At 32.0% G+C, this 21,251-nt stretch overlaps 1 long non-coding RNA gene across 1 annotated transcript; it reads right to left on the reverse strand.

The window, feature by feature from the left end:
• Window positions 1-1,693: 1,693 nt before the first annotated feature.
• Window positions 1,694-18,808, reverse strand: LOC143264550 (uncharacterized). Its single transcript, XR_013038298.1, has 3 exons — window positions 18,654-18,808; window positions 4,216-4,386; window positions 1,694-2,352 (listed from the first exon to the last, which is right to left on the reverse strand). It is a non-coding gene; the product is annotated as an uncharacterized LOC143264550 (long non-coding RNA).
• Between the last annotated feature and the right edge of the window lie 2,443 nt (window positions 18,809-21,251).

A 21,251-nucleotide genomic window follows, 5' to 3' on the forward strand; every position in this document is an offset into this window, starting at 1 on the left:
ATAGCAATTTCAACAGTAATATCAATATGAATAACAACAACAATAGCACTAACAATTGCAAAAGCAACAGCAACAGAACGCAAGTAACATCATCAATAAAAATAAAAATAACAATATTAGTAGGAATAACAAATCGGATGACAATAACAACAATATTTTGCTCATACTGTCGCTCAATCTCATGTCCACTGTGATTTAGCTGTAACGTTAAAAGACAGGTTCTTGAAAAAAGTGCAGTATGCGCGATTATCTAACAGCAGTCGCAAACATGTCGATAATACACGATGATAATCTCAGATCGACGATCAAGTTTCGAATTAACCTTCATCACGTTTTGACTGATCAATGAACACCGATGACTCAGTTTTTGGAAGGTGACCAAAAATTTCCGCTGTCACCGTTTCCGTTTCCTCGTTCAAGGTATCAAAGAAGAAAATTGCACGTCAAGGAAATCGCGAGTTCAACGACGCACGTTACAATACGGTTTATCGCCGCGTGACGTGTACTCGTAGTTGATTCGGCGAGGAAAAAAGAGCGGTCGCGATAAACAGCTATATAGGGAGAGGGTATCGCCGATCGGATCGCGGTGAACCGTCGTCGATTAAAAATAAAATGTAGCCGCTTCTCGGTAAACACCGGGAACCTTTATGTAATGAATGAGCGTGAATTAACAGAGCGTCAACGGGTAGGGAGATCGAGTTTAGACGATACAACTCGAACCCGCTCGATACGCATACATGTCGCATGTGTAGACTAATAGTACTCGAACATGACTTCGTTCTTAACGTTTGAAAATTGGACGGAGAATTTTTATCAAGGTAGTCAGCAATGTGTGAGAAGGCATTTTTATTATTAAGGTTGAATTGTTAGCCATGCTTGGGTGTCTCATGCAATTTCCAAATTCCCCAATTTCCCAATTTCTTAATTCTCCAATTTCCTAAATCTCCAATTTCACAATTTCCCAATTTCCCAATTTCCCAATTCCCCAATTTCCAACTTCCAAATTCTCAAATTTTCAAATTTTCAAATTCCCTAATTTCCAAATTTCCAAATTCTCAAATTTCTATTTTCCCCAATTCCTAAATTCTCAATTTTCCAAATCTCTAAATTTCCCAATTCTCAAATTCCCAAATTCGCTTATTCTCTTATTCTCTCATTCCCCCATTTCCCTATTTGCCCATTCCACCATTCCCCCAATCACCACATTCATAATTCTCCAATTCCCCAATTCCCAAACTCCCAAATTCCTTAATTCTCAAATCACCAAATTCCCCCATTTCCAACGTCCCAGTTCCCCATTTCCCCAATTTCTAAATTCCCAAATCCCTATTTTCTCCAATTCCTAAATTCCCAATTTCTCATTTCCCAAATTCTCACATTTCCAAATTCCCAAATTCTCAAATTCCTCAATTCTTAAATCACCAAATTCCCCCACTTCCAACGTCCCAATTCCCCATTTCCCCAATTTCTAAATTCCCAAATCCCTATTTTCTCCAATTCCTAAATTCCCAATTTCCCATTTCCCAAATTCCCAAATTCTCACATTTCCAAATTCCCAAACTCCCAAATTCCCAAATTCCTAAATTCTCAAATCACCAAATTCCCCTATTCTTAATTTCCCAATTCCGCAATGCCCAAATGCCCAAATTAACAATTATTTATTCGATAACACACATTATATTTCAGCAAACTTCAGTTGAACGTACAAATATAAAACGTCGCATTTTTATTATAAAGTGGATCGCCATGTCAGCCATATTTGGGTGACGCTCTAATTTATTCTTGAACTGATCTCCCAATTTATGAAAAAAATTCTTCATTTCTTAGTAGTGAGTATCTCTATTCGATGTTACTTATTTTAGTAAACAACCTTTTTATACATAAAAGTGGGACGAAGCATCTTTATTATTAAATTGACCGACATGTCAGCTATGTTCGGGTGACGCGCTAATTTATTCTTGAACTGGTCTTGTATTTTATGAGGAACATTTTTAAATTCTGTGTAGTAAATACCGTTATTTATTTGATAATTTATATTATATTTTAGTAAACATTCTAACTTATTAAAATTACACGAAGTATTTTTATTATTAATTTGATAGCCTTGTCAGCCATATTTGGGTACTTTATTCCTGAACTAGGTCATCTATTTTTTGAGAAACATTATTAATTTCTGAATAGTAAATATCGTTATTTGATAACAGATATATTTTACTGAAGTCCATTTATAACGAATAAAAATTAGACGATGTATTTTTATTGTTAAGTTGACGGCCATGTCAGCTACGCTTGGGTGACGCACTAATTTATTCTTGAACTGGTCTTCCATTTTGTGAGAAATGTCCATAATTTCTGAGTAAAAATATCGTTATTATTGTTGTAGTTATTTTTTGTTATTATATTGCTTATCGTTATATTTGTATTATATTTTATTAACCTTGTTATTTCAACTATAGTTAGATACGTTTATAATAATGTATTTATAACAAAGTTTGATATTCATCCATCCAACATAGATAATAAACTTCTGAATTATATAAAAGTTACGTCAACGTATTAATAATTTTATTATACATTTTTGATAACAGCAAAAAAGTCTTACGTAAAATCTCAATAAGTCGAGCAAAATAGTAACAGAATTAAATAGTTGAAAATATGTATAATAAAAAGAATGTTGTAAAAATTGTGTATCAGGTTCGTTGAAAACAAAATTAGCTCTGATTTTCAACGAATTTCAACTGAAATTATATAATCATCGAAATTATATAATTATATAATCAATAGCAGACAATCATTGAAAATTATTTTTAAAACGTTATCAAAGCCAAATGCGTAAAACGAAATATAATTAAGTTATATTGCACATCGTTCGAACACCTCCCTTTATCGAATTAATATTTTAATTAACCTTCGCTGTTAATTCACACAGGCATTCTTACATTTTTCAAAAGATAAATATAATTCAGATGAAAAATTTGTTGGTTTATGAAGTATTTGATTGTGTGTAAAATACTAAAAAAAAAAAATAATAAAAATAAGAATCAATTTTTCTTTGAGTTAAATCTCTTTTGCGAATGGCTTAAACAAGAAACAGTCAACTTTGCAACGTCGAAAGTCTGACACGGATGACATAATACATTTACTTCGTGGTGTATAAATTTAAAACCTGTAATTCAACAAAAAAGTTTCATGAAAATAATTTAACAAGTAACTGTTTAATGATAATGTTTGGTAAACTATACTTTACTGATACTGTTTAATAAGTTTCACGAAAATGTTTAATAAGGTACAGTTTGAAAAAAGTATTTAATAAAGTACAACTAAATGAAAATATTTAATAAACTACAATTTAATGAAAATATTCAATAGAGTACAACTGAATGAAAATGTTTAATAAAGTACAACTAAATGAAAATATTTAATAAACTACAATTTAATGAAAATATTCAATAGAGTACAACTGAATGAAAATGTTTAATAAAGTACAACTAAATGAAAATATTTAATAAAGTACAATTTAATGAAAATATTCAATAAAGTACAACTGAATGAAAATGTTTAATAAAAAACATTTAACTGTACCTCAAGAAAAAATTTGAATTCTACAGTTTCATGAAAAAAATTAATAAATTCAAACTTCGATTATTATTCTTAACATAAAATATCCAATTGCCAATTACAGCTAGAAATACTCGAATTCAAACCTTATAAAAAACCATGCAGCCATATTTCACTATTGATATCAATATTATTTCAATACAAAATCTTAACATAATTCACAAAAATTTATATCAAAGCCTAAACACATGGAACAAAATAATTTTATCTTTATTAACAATGAAAGGTGTCATACAAAAAATTCACAAAATATCAATTTCCTTAAAAATGAGTTAACTCAACACATCAAAGCTGTATCTCACATATGTATTATTTTAATTTGAATTGAAAAACTTTCTAAAAATAATTGTTCAGTCCCCATCAGAAAATACATTTAAAATTTGACGTGGTAAATTATTAACTGTATGGTAAATTGTTTATGGTATATAGTAACTGAATAAAATATATATGCGAGTGGTAAATCGTAATCGAATTGAGTCGACGCCACCGAGTTTTATTCTCGGAGCGGTAAACAATACGTTTTACTAGAGAGCACCGATCGGTTAGAGTAGCCCGTAGAATCAGCATTATGTAATATATTTTAGATAGAATTCGTACCTTACATAATTGCGTTGCGCTCGATTGGAGTTCGCGATAGTAGCCAACTGGGGACTAACACCGAGTCAAGAGTTTCCTGCCTTGCGGCGGATCTTATATCGGCGCTTGAACACCTTTTGTTCGCGAGCCTATGAAAGCTTTACAAACTTATTTTTCTCCAGTTGTATAGGGCTGTAATTTTACATAAATTATTGGTATTTGTTACAATATTTTATTGATATTAGATATTTCAGACTGTAAGACTGACGGTTAGTTTGAGTCTCAATTTATTTTAGTTGCAATTTCTGTGAAATAATATTACATTTTGTATTGGAGATATTATGATTGATTATGTAAGTTAATTTACAAGTTTGAGGGTTTAAAAATTTAGAAAATTTCAATTCTACATTGTAGTAAATGCAATGAGAATTTTACAAGAATTATAAGTTTTAGAATTATACATTTAGAATTTGGAAAGTTGAAATTCTGAAAATTTCAAATTGAATGCTTGGTAATTTACAAAACTAAAGCTAAAGGTTTAAGATTTTTAAATTTCTAAATTTTCGATTTATCAAATTTTTTAATTGTGAAGATATAAAAACTGGTAATGTATAAAATTAGTAATGAAAAATTTGGAAATACAGGAACTTAGTGATCTGGTAATTTAATTTCAAAATATATAACTGTACAAAGTAAAGAATTTGCAAACTTAAAAATATAAAAATTTAGAAATTTAGAAACTTGAAAATGTGCAAATGTGAAATCTCTAAATTTTCAAATAACAAATGACAAATGCATAATTTACAAATGTAAGAATGTAGAACTTTCTAAATGTAAAAATATAAAAATATAAAATATAGAAATTTCGGGACGTAGAAATTTGTAAAATTTTCAGATTGCGAAATGGGTCCATGAACAGACTTAAGTGCCCTCCATTTGCACAGTTGATCGCCCCTCGAGAGCCCAATCGCTCATTGCTGCCAAAAGATTAATACCACAATATATCATGTCTGACAATTCCATAAAAAATTGATCGAAACACAAGAGTGAATTTAACAAACAACGATTAACGCAGGTCAAGTTAAGAAAACGAGCAATGACGTTCGAAGATTATCGAAATCGGTAAATAATAAGCACACGTGACAATCAGCTCGCTTTAAGTCGCTTAATTCTGAGAAAAGCTTGTTTTTCATGAAAATTAACGCTATATGATGCCGTGACGTAACAATAGTTACGCAGACGAAACACGTTGGTCGACGACGTGATGTTTCTCGAAGCTATTGTCCGTTTCGACGGTTCTTGCACGAAAGCAGGCCGACGCAAATAAAATTGACAATATCATACAATAAACAAATAAAATAAATATTGGCACATAAATCTATAAAATAATCGAAGAGTAAACAAACAAGTTCATTGACAAATAAAATCAACAAGATCATTGTTGAACAAACAAATAAGATCATTGACGAATAAATGAATAAAATCATTGGCAAAAAAATCAATAAAATAATTGAAGAATAAACAGACAAGATCATTGTCAAATAAAATCGACAAGATCATTGATGAATAAACAAATAAGATCATTTGTAAATAAACTCTATCAGATTATTGACAAAAGAACAAATAAGATCATTGACTAATAAACCCAATAAGATTATTGACAAAAGAACAAATAAGATCATCGACGAATGAGCTAATAAGATCATCGACAACTGAACAAATAATATCACTGACAAATAAACAAATAAAATCATTGATAAATAAACGAAGTTCATTGAAAATTAAACAAGTAAGCAAATAAGATCATTGACGTACAAATGAGTCATCCACAATTTATATTTTGTGTAAAATGTCTCATTGTCTCATTATGACCCGTGACATCCCCTATATGAAACAATATCACCATCTGAACTAAATATTCAATATAAGTTGATGAAGCTAAAAAAATGCGTGATTCGAGGCCAAAAACGCGTGTAACTTTCGCTAGCCAAGTAATTAATTATACAGGATGCGATGTCTGTTTACGAAACAGTCCGTCTAATTATAAGCTGCTCTCGGACGATATTTATGTAGAAACTTACGCGACTCTAGAATTTCGGTTAACATTAAATCAATCCGTTTAGGTGATTATATAAACACGATATCAATGTTGACAATGGAAAAATCGGCGAAAATAGAACGATTCGGAAGAGAAACTGGATTAGCGCGTTAGGGTTGCGAGAGCTGCCTGTCATAGGAATAGTCAGGAGTAAATCTGGTTTTATTGGAGGAAAATATTCTGAGTGTAGAGAATGGGGTTTACGATTTTATGATTTTTAAGGGTTCAGAATTTGTGTAAGTTTGAGAAATTGGGGATGAATTAAGAATTTGGGGATTTGGTGAATAGGGGATTTTGGTATTTGGGAATTTGCGGATTTGGGAATTTGGGAATTTGGAAATTTGGAAATTTGGGAATTTGGGGATTTGGGAATTTGAGAATTTGGGAATTTGGGAATTTGGGGACTTGGGGATTTGGGGATTTGGGGATTTGATGATTAGGGGATTTTGGTATTTGGGGATTTGGGAATTTGGGAATTTGGGGACTTGGGGATTTGGGGATTTGGGGATTTGATGACTAGGGGATTTTGCTATTTGGGGATTTGGGATTTCTAATAACAGACTATTATTAATTGTATTAATTCAACTTACTAATTATTTAACATAAAAATATAACAGTACAAAAATGACCAAAAAACGAAGTAAAAATGCTAGTAGCAGAAAAAGAATAGTCGACAACGTATTAAAAATAACAGTAAGTGCTAATTTCTTCACCTTCGTTAACTGACTAAGGAAACATTATTAATACTTATGTAACACTGAGTTAAAACTGATCTAAAATCGACTGGGGGAAGGTTAACCGATATCGAGCACCTATATAAGAAATAACGAGTTGCAATTCTCAAATTCTCAAATTTCCAAATTTCCCAATTCTAAGTTTCTCAATCCCAAATTTCCCAATTCCAAGTTTCCCAATTCCCAAATTTCCCAATTTCCCAATTTCCACATTTCCCAATTCCCACATTTTCCAATTTCCAAATTTCCCAATTCCCAAATTTCCCAATTTCCACATTTCCCAATTCCCACATCTTCCAATTTCCAAATTTTCCAATCCCCAATTTCCCAATTTCCACATTTCCCAATTCCAATATTTCCCAATTCCTATATTTCCCAATTCCCACATTTCCCAATTCCCACATTTCCCAATTCCCACACTTCCCAATTCCCACATTTCCCAATCCCCAAATTTCCCAATTCCTAAATTTCCCAATTCCAAATTTCCTAATTCCCACATTTCCCAATTCCCACACTTCCCAATTCCCACATTTCCCAATCCCCAAATTTCCCAATTCCTAAATTTCCCAATTCCAAATTTCCTAATTCCCACATTTCCCAATTCCCACACTTCCCAATTCCCACATTTCCCAATCCCCAAATTTCCCAATTCCTAAATTTCCCAATTCCAAATTTCCTAATTCCCAAATTCCCCATTTCCCAAATTCAAAAATCCCTAAATCTCCTATATACCAAAACCCAAATTCCCAAATCCCCAAATCCCCAAATTCCCCAATTCCCAAATCCTTAAATTCCCCCAAAATTCCCAAATTTCCATATCCCCAAATTCCTACCCTTCAATCTCCCAAAACTCCTATACATTCAAATTCTGGAATCTCCAAACCCCAACTTAAAAATCCTCCAAACTGCAATGTTCTCAGCTCCTCAAAGTTCACACAAGGCGATCATCGGATTCCGTTCAAATTATTTCAGCCTTATCTACGGGACAAATTATCAGTCATCGATGACGTTGTTCTGAATAATCAGTTACATAAGAGAATCAGTTTTTGTCGATGGTGCTCAACATCGTTGCTACGTGATCGCACGCTGCATCGTTTACAATGAAATTACGCTTTTTCTACGCGGTCAAAAGCATAAATATTAATGTACCGATGTATGTAAACAAGAATCATTCTCGTAGCGTAATTTCTTGAAACTATGATTACTTGTCAAAAAAAAGGAGAACCTACTCTTATATGTGGAACGTATGCAATCGTACCGTTCAGTGTTGTGTAAAGCAGATAAAATAGTTGTGAACTGTAAATATTCCGTGGTTATGTTGGTGTTATTATCTGTGTTAATTGATTCGTCATTATATAATCGCCGGTTACTGTTTATACAGATTTGTCTCCGTTGGAGCGCGAAGACGAGATACGCGTCGCGACGCACGCTTTATCGCTCGTATCTTCCTCCGAAAATGTTTTTATACGGATTTAAATTATTTCTTTATCGAAATGCACGGCTGCAACGATACGACGTTAATCCTACCAGCGTATAATGCACGCTGGTTTCGAAATTGAAAACGAATTCGAAAAATAAACAGATGATAAAGCGTAAATTATTGTACAAATTAATTCTTTATCTTGATAAAAGTCGACGTAGATTTCGAGAGCACTACCTTAACAAATTGTGCAACTAGTAATGAGAAACTTGTGAACCGGTCTTTGGTAATTTTAGTGTTAATACGTTCACTGTTACATCATGGCGCTTAGCCCCTTGCATTTCAATATCGCCTCCCACACGTGACGCATTCACTTCGACTGTGACAAATCTTACTCGTATATTTAGAATGCTTTAATTTGGAGTTTAAGTACAATTATAACTTGCAGAGATTGAATAGAGAAATAGTGTAAGATTTCAACTTCTTTTCTTTGATTTGACATGGTGTGATTAGTTGACGCACCTTATGCGTCATAAAATAAGATGTTAATACTGGATTTACGGAAATCATCAAAATGATGGGTCTTAGATTTCTTATTCTTAGCTACGAACTTTATTTCAGTAATAGCTAAGTATGATAGTCAATAGGTTTTTGAAACATTTTTATTAAATTCATCTCTCCGGATATATGGCCATGCATGGTTCTGAACGGTGGTTGTATGTGCAAACATTTTTTTAGATTCACTGTCAAACGATTCAATTCTCACATTATGAAATTCTGAAATTTTAAAAGATTAAAGTACTAAAATTTTATAATTTTGAAATTTCAGATCTACATAGTACTCCAACTCTTCAAATCTACAATTCTAAAATTCTGTAAGTCTACAATTTTTCAATACTGACACTCAAAAATTCCGAAATTAAAAAATTAAAAAATTGGAAACTTGAAACATTTGAAATTGGAAAATTGAAGAATTGAGAAATTGAGAAATTGAGAAATTGAAAAACTGAAAAATTGAGGACTTGAGAAATTGAGAAATTGAAAAACTGAAAAATTGAAGAATTGAGAAATTGAGAAATTGAAAAACTGAAAATTTGAAAAATTGAAAAATTGAAAAATTGAGAAATTGAAAAATTGAGAAATTGAAAAATTGAAAAATTGAAAAATTGAAAAATTGAAAAATTGAGAAATTGAAAAATTGAAAAATTGAAAAATTGAACAATTGAACAATTGAACAATTGAAAAATTGAAAACTGGAAACCTGGAAAACTTGAAAATTTGAAAATTTGAAAACTTGAAAACTTGAAAATTGAAAAATTGCAAAATTCTAAAGTATCAGTATTTCAAAGATAAATAATTGCACAAATCTCCAATTCTGCAATTGTAAAACAACTTTAAATTTGCAAGTAAATTTCATGAAATCGTAGAACATTTAATCGCCTTAAACCATACAAAATTCATTCCACGGCATGCTGTTTTGAAATTAAATTGAAAAGCTACATCGTGGCATTTGATAATAGAAAATGTGGCTATGATACGGTTATTAACTATGGTTTCGTTGCGCTTTCCCTCCACTTTGCTTCAGGCTTCAATCAGCAAGGAATTTTCTCGGGTTAACTTATGAGAAACACGTGGAATGCAATAATGTTAGTAACACTGAAAAATGTCTGTTTTTTCCATTGTGTCGTTACATATTAATTAAGAGAGAAACACGTCTAATTAGCTTATGCATCCTACGAGATCGATTAACATTTTTCATTCACCTTTTTGCTACTTGTTGCGAGGAATAAAAAAGACTCTTTTGTAGTCGAAAAATGACTCAGTTAACAGCTGTCAGGAATTAGTAGACTTTTTGAGAATCGAATAAGCGTCTGATCGTTGTCAATTTATTGATCAGATCGTTGCAGATGTTTTTGTACAAAGAGAAGACTTAATAGAGATGTTATGCAACATTATTTTCAAAACTGAAATTTTTTTTTACAGCACTCATAAAGTGTATCTGTATTATACTTATTTTTTTATTGTTACGATAACCTCGATAATGTTTTTATCTTTCGAAAATTAGGAAAAACATGTAAGTGTTATATAAATTGCAAAGTAGAATTTAGCATTGATATCGCAAAAATTGTAAAAATATTTATTATTTTGTCAAGATAACTTTTTTTTTAATTTTGCACAAACAAATTTTGATGAATTTGTAAAATAATTCTTTATAATTGCATGACAATAGTTTTTCATAATTTTTGTATGAATATTTCAATTAATACTTGATTCGTAAAGTTTTTTGAATTCCCAAATTCCACGTTTTCCAAATTCCTTAGATTCCAAATTCCACAGTTTCCAAATTCCCTAGATTCCAAAATCCACATTTTCCGCATTCCCTAGATCCCAAATTCCACATTTTCCAAATCCACTAAATCCCAAATTCCATATTTTCCAATTTCTACTTTTTTCAAATTCCCTAGATCCCAAATTCCATATTTTCCAAATTCCCCAGATCCCAAATCTCACATTTTCCAAATTCCGTGGATCCTAAAGTCCACATTTTCCAAATTCCCCAGATCCCAAATTCCACATTTTCCAAATTCCCTGGATCCGAAAGTCTACATTTTCCAAATTCCCCAGATCCCAAATTCCACATTTTCCAAATTCCTTGGATCCCAAAGTCCACACTTTCCAAATTCCCCAGATTTCAAATTCACATTTTTCAAATTCCCTGGATCCTAAAGTCCACATTTTCCAAATTCCCCAGATCCCAAATTCCCTATTTCCCTATTCCCCAAATTCCTTTGATCCCTAATTCCATATTCCCCAAATCCCCTAGATCCCAAATTCCCTATTTCCCAATTTCCCTATTCCCCAAATTCCCTAATTCCCAAATTCCCTACTTCCCAAATTCCCCCATTTCCCAAATTCCACATTTCCTAAATTAGATATTCCACAACCGTGATTGATCCATCTTTCCTAATTCTGATTTATGTTGATTTTCTTATATACATTTTTAAAATTCTATAAATTATTATTTTTGAAAATTATCATTCTAAATATCATTTCAAATTTTCATTCTAAATATTTAAAAACCAAAATAAATATATATGCAATTTGATAAAAATTGTGATTTATAGCAAATAGATTTATGCTTATCAGTTGAAAATATTATTAAAAAAGTGTATCTTGATCCGGAGGTACCAAGTTTGTAACGTAGAATTAGTTAAATGGTTATCGTATCAAGAGTTTTGCAATCATCCAATACATAAGAACAGTGATGTAATCATGCATTAATTATTAGCACTTTTAAGACGTGCTCGTTATGTCACGACTATTTGCAGTTCTACCTTAAAATTATACCTACGTTATTTTACTCTATCTTTTATTAAATATATTTCATCAAACAGCAAAAATATGAAATGCCTCTTTGAATTCTATACTTACAAATTTATTATTTACAACGTATAACAAACATTTTATATACATTTATAAAGATAGGAGTCCACAAAGAAATTCATATATTTGATAATGTGTTGTATTATTTATAATTCATATAATAAATAAATAATGCATTTATAATATTATTTCAATCATACATTAATGTATATTTCAGTGGAATATTGTATACATGTATTCATCTAAAAATTTCAATTATATATTTTATATACGTTATAAATTTTGTACCATTTCTATTATAAATTTCTGAGTTTCCAAGATACGAATTTTTACTTATGTTAACAAATATTACATATACAGATAAATATATAATGAACACGTCGCCCCAATTTTATGAAACAAGGTGATAAGGAAACTATACTACATTTTCAACTTAACATAGAAATGTTGCATAATGGCATTCTCATGCTACCAGGTGTTTAAAATGTTCAATTATACGCAGTTGTATTCTTATCGCTCCGCTATTTACTTGTTTCTCAATTATTTCATCCAATATTTCAGACGTATGAAAACTTTGTGCTTCAAAAAAGTTAAACTGCGTGACAAGATATTAAATTATGTGTCAAATCGTGACAAGCCGATGAACTATTACGATCTGAGAAAGTTTAATCATCGTGTTTTTTGAGGTGGTAATTATGATCGGTGTCTTAAGATTTGACTGATCGATTGATTTTTAATTTTGTGTGTACTTTCACTAGAGGTGGTGTTGATATAAATGAACGGCAGAACTGAATCAAAATAATTCTTATTTTATTTTTCTGGTATTTTTTAAATTTTCCAAATTGTAGAAATTTCAAATTTTCAAGTTTCTAAATTTTCGAGTTTCTAAATTTCTAAATTCCCAATTTTCGAAATTCCTAAATTCCCTAGATTCCAAGTTCCCTAAATTCCAAATTCCCTAGATTCCAAGTTCCATAGATTCTAATTTTCCTAGATTCCAAATTCCCTATATTCCACGTTCCCTGGTTCCCAAATTCCCTAGATTCCAAGTTCTACAGATTCCAAATTCCCTAGATTCTACGTTCCCTGGATCCCAAATTCCCTAGATTCCAATTTCCCTAGATTCCAAATTCCCTAGATTCCACGTTCTCTGGATCCCAAATTCCCTAGATTCCAAGTTCCATAGATTCCAATTTCCCTAGATTCCAAATTCCCTATTTCCCTGATTCCCTAGCTCCCAAATTCCCTGTTTCCCAAATTCTCTATTCCCCAAATTCCCTATTCCCCAAATTCCCTACTTCCCCAATTACACATACCCTAAATTCCCTATTTTGCAAATTCCAAAATTACCAAATTCCCAAATTCTGTAATTTCTATATTTCCAAACCTTCAAACTCGTCAATTTCTTACTCTTTTCAATTTCTAAATTTCCAATTTTCCAAACTTCCATATATCTAACATTCGCAGATCTCTAATCCTACATATCTTCAGCCTCCCAAATATCCAAATTCCTAATTTTTCGAACCCAGAAATACACAAACTCCCAAATTCTCAATATCCACATTACCATTCGACATTTTTAAACATCCCCGTCCATCCCTTATACAAAAATACCAGCATCAGTAGTTTTACCAGCATCGGTAGCCTGACCGTCATCGGTATTTTTGCAGGAAGAAGGAAGAAATACCAGAAAACATTCGTATACCACACCGTTTGGCAGTGACCCGTGTCACGGATGACTTCGCAACATAAATGTTAGAAAATTTGCACTTCGGGCCAGGTTAAACACGTGCTCGAGTCGCACGCCGATCGTCGCTCCTCGGGCTGACCACGTGCGCACAACTATGCTCCAACATTGGCCTAAACTTTACATAACACGACTTGGTCGCACGCGTGCGCTCCACGTACGCGAACGATCCATATGTACATATCAACTCACACGTACGTACATATCTGCTTACACGTAACTGGGGACGCGATACGTTAGCTTAGCAAGAAGTCGCCGTCCGCCTGTTTCTGTCTAAGCTTTATGTAACCAAAGATCGCATTAAATGGACTCCTCTTTCTCCATCTTCCTCTTATTTTTGCAGGAACGAAGTCTTTTTGGATTTGGGATTAATTAAAATCCAAAAAGGATTTCCTCTTTAGGGAAGGACATTTGATTTAATACCACTTTAGTTTACTAGAGAGGTTCATTATTGATGGTACTTTTCAAATATTCTTTTGAAATGGATGATGATTAGTAGGATGAAGATTAAAAAGGGTACTTTTTAGTCGGATTCGAACTATGGTTGTGAAGGATTGTGAACATTATGAACTCTTGACTCTTTCATTGCTGTACGGGAAGTGGAGCTAAGGTGCTTCATTTTTATTATGATGGCGTTTGGTGACAAACAGCCAGACACCCATAGAGATGATGGCGCCTGCAGGGTCTTCTTATGATAGGCAATAGGCAGTTTTTCACACTGTTACATTTAATTTCGCTAATAAACTAACATCTACTGTGCTGTATATGTGGATCAGTTTAACACTACTTCCAGTTTACTACTACTCCAATAGTACTTTTCAAGTATTTTGTTCATTAATCTTCAGTAAGCATATGATGTGTAAACAGTACAGAAAATTAACCATTAAAATGACTTCATTTCTATGTATTTAAATAGGCATGTAAAAGTTTTGAGCAGTTTTGAGCAACTGTGGATAACTAGATATATGATTAACTAGAGTGTATTCAGAAGCTGCAAACTTCGATTACTTCATCAATCGTTTGGTAATTAGTCATGCATAAATTGTTTTAATATTCATAAATTGTTGTAATATTCATAAATTATGTATTTCTTACTTGAAGTCCATTTTGACGAACACAAACGAGCTGTAAACTTAATTTGATTGATGTTAATTTGACTGACGTCGTTGATTGTTTGGTGATTGGTCATTGATAAGTCCCAATAAACTGTCGTAATATTTGCAAGTTATGTATTTATTAGTTAAAGTTAATTTTAAAGAATTACAAGTTAATAGATAGCACAATTTTGCTGTCCCTACACGTTTATTTACCAACGAATATTCTTACACTCATATAAATTTCCAAAGGGATAACATTAGTTTTCTTTCTTACGAGCACGAAGACAAATCAACAGGCAAAGACTACCAGTGAAACAGCGATCTAAATCATAGTCAGAGACTGTGACTAATCCTAAGCAACGTTTACTCATTCAGTTTCATCATACTCAACGATCCCCCACAAAGGGACACCATTACGCAAAAACTGAACGTACAATCCGGTCTCCATTTCCAAACTGATTCACTACATTTCCTCCTACATGCTCTTTCTCTTCTCTGCTAATAATTATTCTCTTTTTCGTTTTGTAACTTCACATGCAACAGAAGTTGTTCAATACTAGAACCATCATTTTACTTAAATTTAAATAAAACAAAAAAATGAGTATATGAATAGTAAAACGCCGATGGATGTAACCACTCTTTATTTCGATAAAATGTGGTAGATATTTTGACGAAAGAACGGTAACAAAATGTGAAACTTGAAGCCGGCCATTTTGGTTGGTAGTCCTAGTATTAAAATGATTTCTATCATACTGAAAATTTAGACAGATAGTATTTTTATGAAATATATGTCGTGGAAGAAAGGGGGCGGTTTTGATAAAACGTAATTTATTTCAAACTTGACAAGATGAAAAATGTATTATTTGATTTTACAGGATGTTAATAATGTGAAGGTGTCAGACAAACATTTCAAAAATATTATGTTGTGGATTATTCAACAAAATTTCTTCGAAAGTTTCTTTTTGAAGATCGTGCCTTCGTAAATATAACTTGCTATACTAACAAAAGTAATGTTTAGATAAATATAACTGAAGATTTGGATGCTTGAAAATTGATGAAATTTCAGATCCTGGGAATATGAAAATTTGTAAAATTTAGAATTTGAGGATTGTAGAAATTTGGAAATGAAGAAAATTGAATATTTAAAATATTTTCACATTTGAAAATTTGAAAATTTAAATTTAGAAAGTTGATAATTTGAAAATTAAAGAATTTAAGGATTTAGAAAGCTGATAACAGGAAAATTTGAGAAATAACTAATAAGGTAGAGGTTTGGACATTTGAACGTTTTGGAAATTTCCGACCTTGGAAATTTGGAAATTTGCAATTTTGGGAATTGACAAATTTGCGAATTTGAATTTTAGAGAAATCTGTGAATGTAGAAAATTTGATATTTAAAAAATTTTAGAAGTGTAAAAATTTGGAAACTTGAAAAATTAGAAAGAAAATCCAGAATTTAAACACTTGAGAAATCTGTAAATTATAGAAATTGAAACATTCAAAAAATTGTTAAATTTCAAATCTTAAAAGTTCAAAAATGACTACACTCAAAAGTTTAGATATTTATGAAAATATATAAACATATAAAATTTGCAGACGTGGCAATTATCAACCTATCATTCCGACATTGAATCACAAAAATAAAAATAACACAAATAGCAGCAAAATCATTATTTAAAGTCATAATGACTTCCAAGTGTGTGCAACAAAACATCTTTCAGACGAACAATACAACGTTACGAGTAACAATGTAGCGATTTGCTGAATTTTCATAACCGTAACAGGAACAATAGCAATTTACGTAAATGTTTAATCGCCAACCGACATTGAACAACGGTGTCCAAAGAAACGGCTTGCGTAACGTCCAGCTGTTATTCAGCGAGAGATGAAAAATCTATAAATTGAGCACGTAGAGTAATCGAGCAAGTTTCTAAGAATAGATGAAAAGATGCCGCATAGTTGACTAAATATCGCAGCATCATAAACGCCTACATTAATTATAATTGCATCGTAAATATTGATTTCGATATTTAAACAATGATTATTCTTATCGGTACAGTTGCAATTTGCCAAGAACTTTGACCTCATTCGGCTGACTTCTCACAATCGAGCAATTTTTTAAGATAATTGTTATAGTTTATGAAATATACTAAGTATAAAATTATGCTTTCTTTTGTATGATAAGGATAGTTATGGAGTGCATTAGTGTGTATTGTTTGGTTGTTGGTTTGTTGGTTTTAAGATTTTGGAAGTTTAAGATTAGGGGTTGATTTAATTTATTTTAGTTGAAAGGGGAATATTTGAATTTGGGGATTTGGAGATGTGAATATTTTGAAATTGGGTCAGTGGAGATTTGGGATTCTGCAAAGGTGGAAGTTTCAAATTTGGGAATATGTGGAATTTGGAAATTTAGGAGTTGGGCATTTGGTAATTTGGAAATTTAGGAGTTTGGACATTTGGTAATTTGGAAATTTAGGAGTTAGGCATTTGGTAATTTGGAAATTTAGGAATTTGGACATTTGGTAATTTGGAAATTTAGGAGTTGGGCATTTGGTAATTTGGAAATTTAGGAATTTGGATATTTGGTAAATTGGAAATTTAGAAGTTTGATCATTTGGTAATTTGGAAATTTAGGAGTTGGGCATTTGGTAATTTGGAAATTTAGGAGTTGGGCATTTGGTAATTTAGAAATTTAGGAATTTGGATATTTGGTAATTTGGAAATTTAATAGTTGGACATTTGGTAATTTGGAAATTTAATAGTTGGACATTTAGTAATTTCGAAATTTAGGAGTTTGGACATTTGGTAATTCGGAAATTTAGGTGTTTGGACATTCGGTAATTTAGAAATTTAGGAGTTTGGACATTTGGTAATTTGGAAATTTAGGGAATTGGGGGTTTTTAGATTTTAGAATTATGGCATTGGGGACTTAATATTTTCATTTGGTAATTTGGTAATTTGCAAATTTTGTAATATGGAAATTTGGCATTTTTGAGATTAGGAAATTCAGCTGTTTTGAGGTTAGGAGAGGTTGGGAGTTTTGAAATTATATTCGAAAACTTAGAGATTTGGAGACATAAAGATATGAAAATTTAGAAATGTCATTCAGGGATTTGGTAACTTTGAAATTGTAATAATTGTAAATTTTCAACTTTAAAATTTGGGGAATATAGGTATTTTATAATAGTAACTTGTAAGTTTAAAATTTATAAACCTATAAATTTTTTTAAACAAAAATTAATAAAATGTCTTATTTCCCTATTCATAAAATTGCACTCTATATTTATTACAGCAAAGTATGTCTTCTAACAAAGTTGACTCTGTAGTTCTAAACAAAATGGCGACGACAAAATGCCACATTCTACAATTCCCAAACTTCATAAATTATCTAATTAAATTTTACATCAACTGTTACTATAATTTTCCAACTAAAACTTCCAACATATAATAAATTAAAGCTAGCCTGACAATTTATTATAAAAATTAAACCGAATTAAGTAAATATAAGTTTGTCGAAATAAAGGAAAGTATCTCGAAGTTACAAGTACTTCTTTCAGTACATATCGAGAGATTGATATTTCTTGCCGCTACTCTATCGCTTTTCTTTCATCATTTTTCCTCGAATCTCTTTTGTATCAATCTGACCTCTCCATTGTTCACGAGAAGCATCCCGCGTTCCATCGTCCTCGCGTTTTGTTCAGCGGATTCTGTCACAGGTCGCTTACAACAATAAGAATATTCGTGCTCGACAGCGTCGCGACGTCGCCGTCGTCCTCGCGTCTTTCAATGCCTAGTTCGACCATTTTGCAAACGCGATTCTCCAAACGTTCCCGAAATTCTCGTTCGCGAATTCCTCGCGAGCGTATCGCACGTTAGACACACATTATTTATGTAACACCATAGATCGTATTGTAAGTGTTATGTAACGGAGGTTATGTAACGTGTTTTCCAAAAGTGAAGAAACAAACTTAGATCTCACCAAGCGATTTCAGCAAGAGGACGCATGAACGCTTTGATCTTCTCTTTTCTCCTTTGGCTGCCTTTTCTCTTTGGTGCCCCTATTCGTTTCTACCTACGTATGTGTACGTGTGCCTTTACAGCTGGAACGTTTCGTGGAAAAAGTATTGGGTTTTCAAAATAATCATGGGAACTGAAGTTGTGCATTTGAACGTTTGAAGTTTCGACTGACTGCTGGATTTTAGATGTTGAAGTTTCTGGTGGGAGGTGGGGGAATTTTGGCATTTGAAAGGTTAGAGGTTTGCAGAGACGGGGATTGGGGAATTTGGGGACTTAGGAATTTGGGGAGTTAGGGATGTGGGGATGTTAAAAATTGGAAGATGAAGGTATTTGGAGATGAAGGGATTTGAGAATTTGGGAGATTAGGGATGTGAGGACTTGAGAATTTGGGGATTAAGGGATTTGGAAATTTAGAGATTTAGATATTTAGAAATTTGAGAATTTAGAAATTTGGTAACTTGGTAATTTGGTTGTTTGGTAAGTTGGTAATTTGGTAATTTGGTAATTTGGTAATTTGGTAATTTGGTAATTTGGTAATTTGATAATTTGGTAATTTGGTAATTTGGTAATTTGGTAATTTGGTAATTTGGTAATTTGGTAATTTGGTAATTTGATAATTTGGTAATTTGGTAATTTGGTAATTTGGTAATTTGGTAATTTGGTAATTTGATAATTTGGTAATTTGGTAATTTGGTAATTTGGTAATTTGGTAATTTGGTAATTTGGTTACTTGATAATTTGGTAATACAGTAATGTAGAAATTTGAAAAATTGAAAAATTGAAAAATTGAAAAATTGAAAAATCGAAAAATTGATAAATTGAAAAATTAGAAATTCCAGATCAGAAAATTTCCCACCCTCAAAGACTCAAAAACTTCAAATCTTCAACCACAAAAAATGTCAACTTGTCAAAGTCTCTGAAATCCTCCAGAACTCCCAAAATCCCTAAAAACAGCTACAGCTGTACTTTCTACTGTCAAAAAATGAATCAGAACGGATCGAAAGTTATATTCAAATCACATCGATGTATTCATTAAATCACTATGAAACGTGATTCGCATGGTTCATAATAGAATAGTCACGCACGATAAATCAATCAGAATGGACACCCTTGATCCGTCAATAAATAAAAAAAAAGTCATCGATCGAAACAAGTTCGCGCCTACATGATCTGAACGAGCGAATGTCCGTGAGTCGCTATCTAATGAGCCGCGTTTAATCTACATCGTACAATTTGTTCAAACATTAAACGACCGTTACGTAAAGAGTAACGCAGCACGGTATCAGCCGAGCGTTGTATAAGCCCGTGATCGGTGTGTTGTGAAGTAAGGGAAGTTCAAATAACTGTATTGGCTAGGGTTTTTCGAAGAACTGCAACTAAGTTGCACAAGATATGTTTCCTTGGCTGCTCGACCATGCAACCTAAAGGTAAAGGTGCGTTTACAACGGACGGACGGATGTTTGATTTCTTTGTTTACGGTAGATTTCAATGTGTGGAAAGAAAGGAATGAGTATTGGTTTATTAGGATATGTTTCAATTACGATGATTGTAAATTTGTTTGCACGATCCTATATTCATTAAAACGTACTGATACATGAATGTTATGTATGTACAAACATATGTGTCATTAATCAATTATTTATAAAGATTTTATTTATTTTATTTTATTTATAAACAAATGTAGTCGTATGTGTCATATATGTTAAGCATATCAAATTATATCATATATGTTGTGTCATGTGTTCCATATGTGCCATATGTGTCATGTGTGCCATGTGACATATATATGTAATATAAGTTAGGTATGTCACATAGGTATATCATATATGTTATACATACATGTCACACATGTCATATACGTATGCATTTCATGTGTGTCATATGTGTGATATGTTGTCATATGTATGTACATCATATGTATTATATTATAGCATGCTTGTCATTTGTATCATATGTGACCCAAACATCATACATACATGATTTCTATGTATATGTCATATACTGTCACGAACGTCACACATGTCACATGTGACATGTATGTATTAAATGTCTCAAACATATCAAACAAGTAAAATCTGTCAAAATGCCAAATATGTTACATATATGATACATGATGTACGTGTCAAATATGTCATATACGCCCTATGTGTCACATATGTATGTCACATACATACTGTCCTCGGATATACTACACCAAGAACATTCTCCAAAAAGCGCAAACCAGTATTACAACACAAATACGTTCAATAATAAAGTATACCAATCTAATACAAACTTCATTAAAATTTTTTACAAATATGAAACAAAGTCCAAGCATCGATCTGCATATAAAAAACTTGTTCAGAATGTTGTCCCAGACAAAATATATCAAGGTCACTAAAATTAATGAAGTGTATTGACTGAATATTGAACGAGTATTGAATTTTACCAAAGCAAAGATTAGAGCAACATTTGCTCGCTCGGTGTAAATGCACGATAACGTTGCATCGTTGTTTTCCGTCTGACCGGGTCGATCGATCGATCGGTTCGGAATTATTATCGAAGTTCCACGAAATTTGGA

Source organism: Megachile rotundata, chromosome 5 (assembly GCF_050947335.1).
Source record: "Megachile rotundata isolate GNS110a chromosome 5, iyMegRotu1, whole genome shotgun sequence".
NCBI lineage: Eukaryota > Metazoa > Arthropoda > Insecta > Hymenoptera > Megachilidae > Megachile > Megachile rotundata.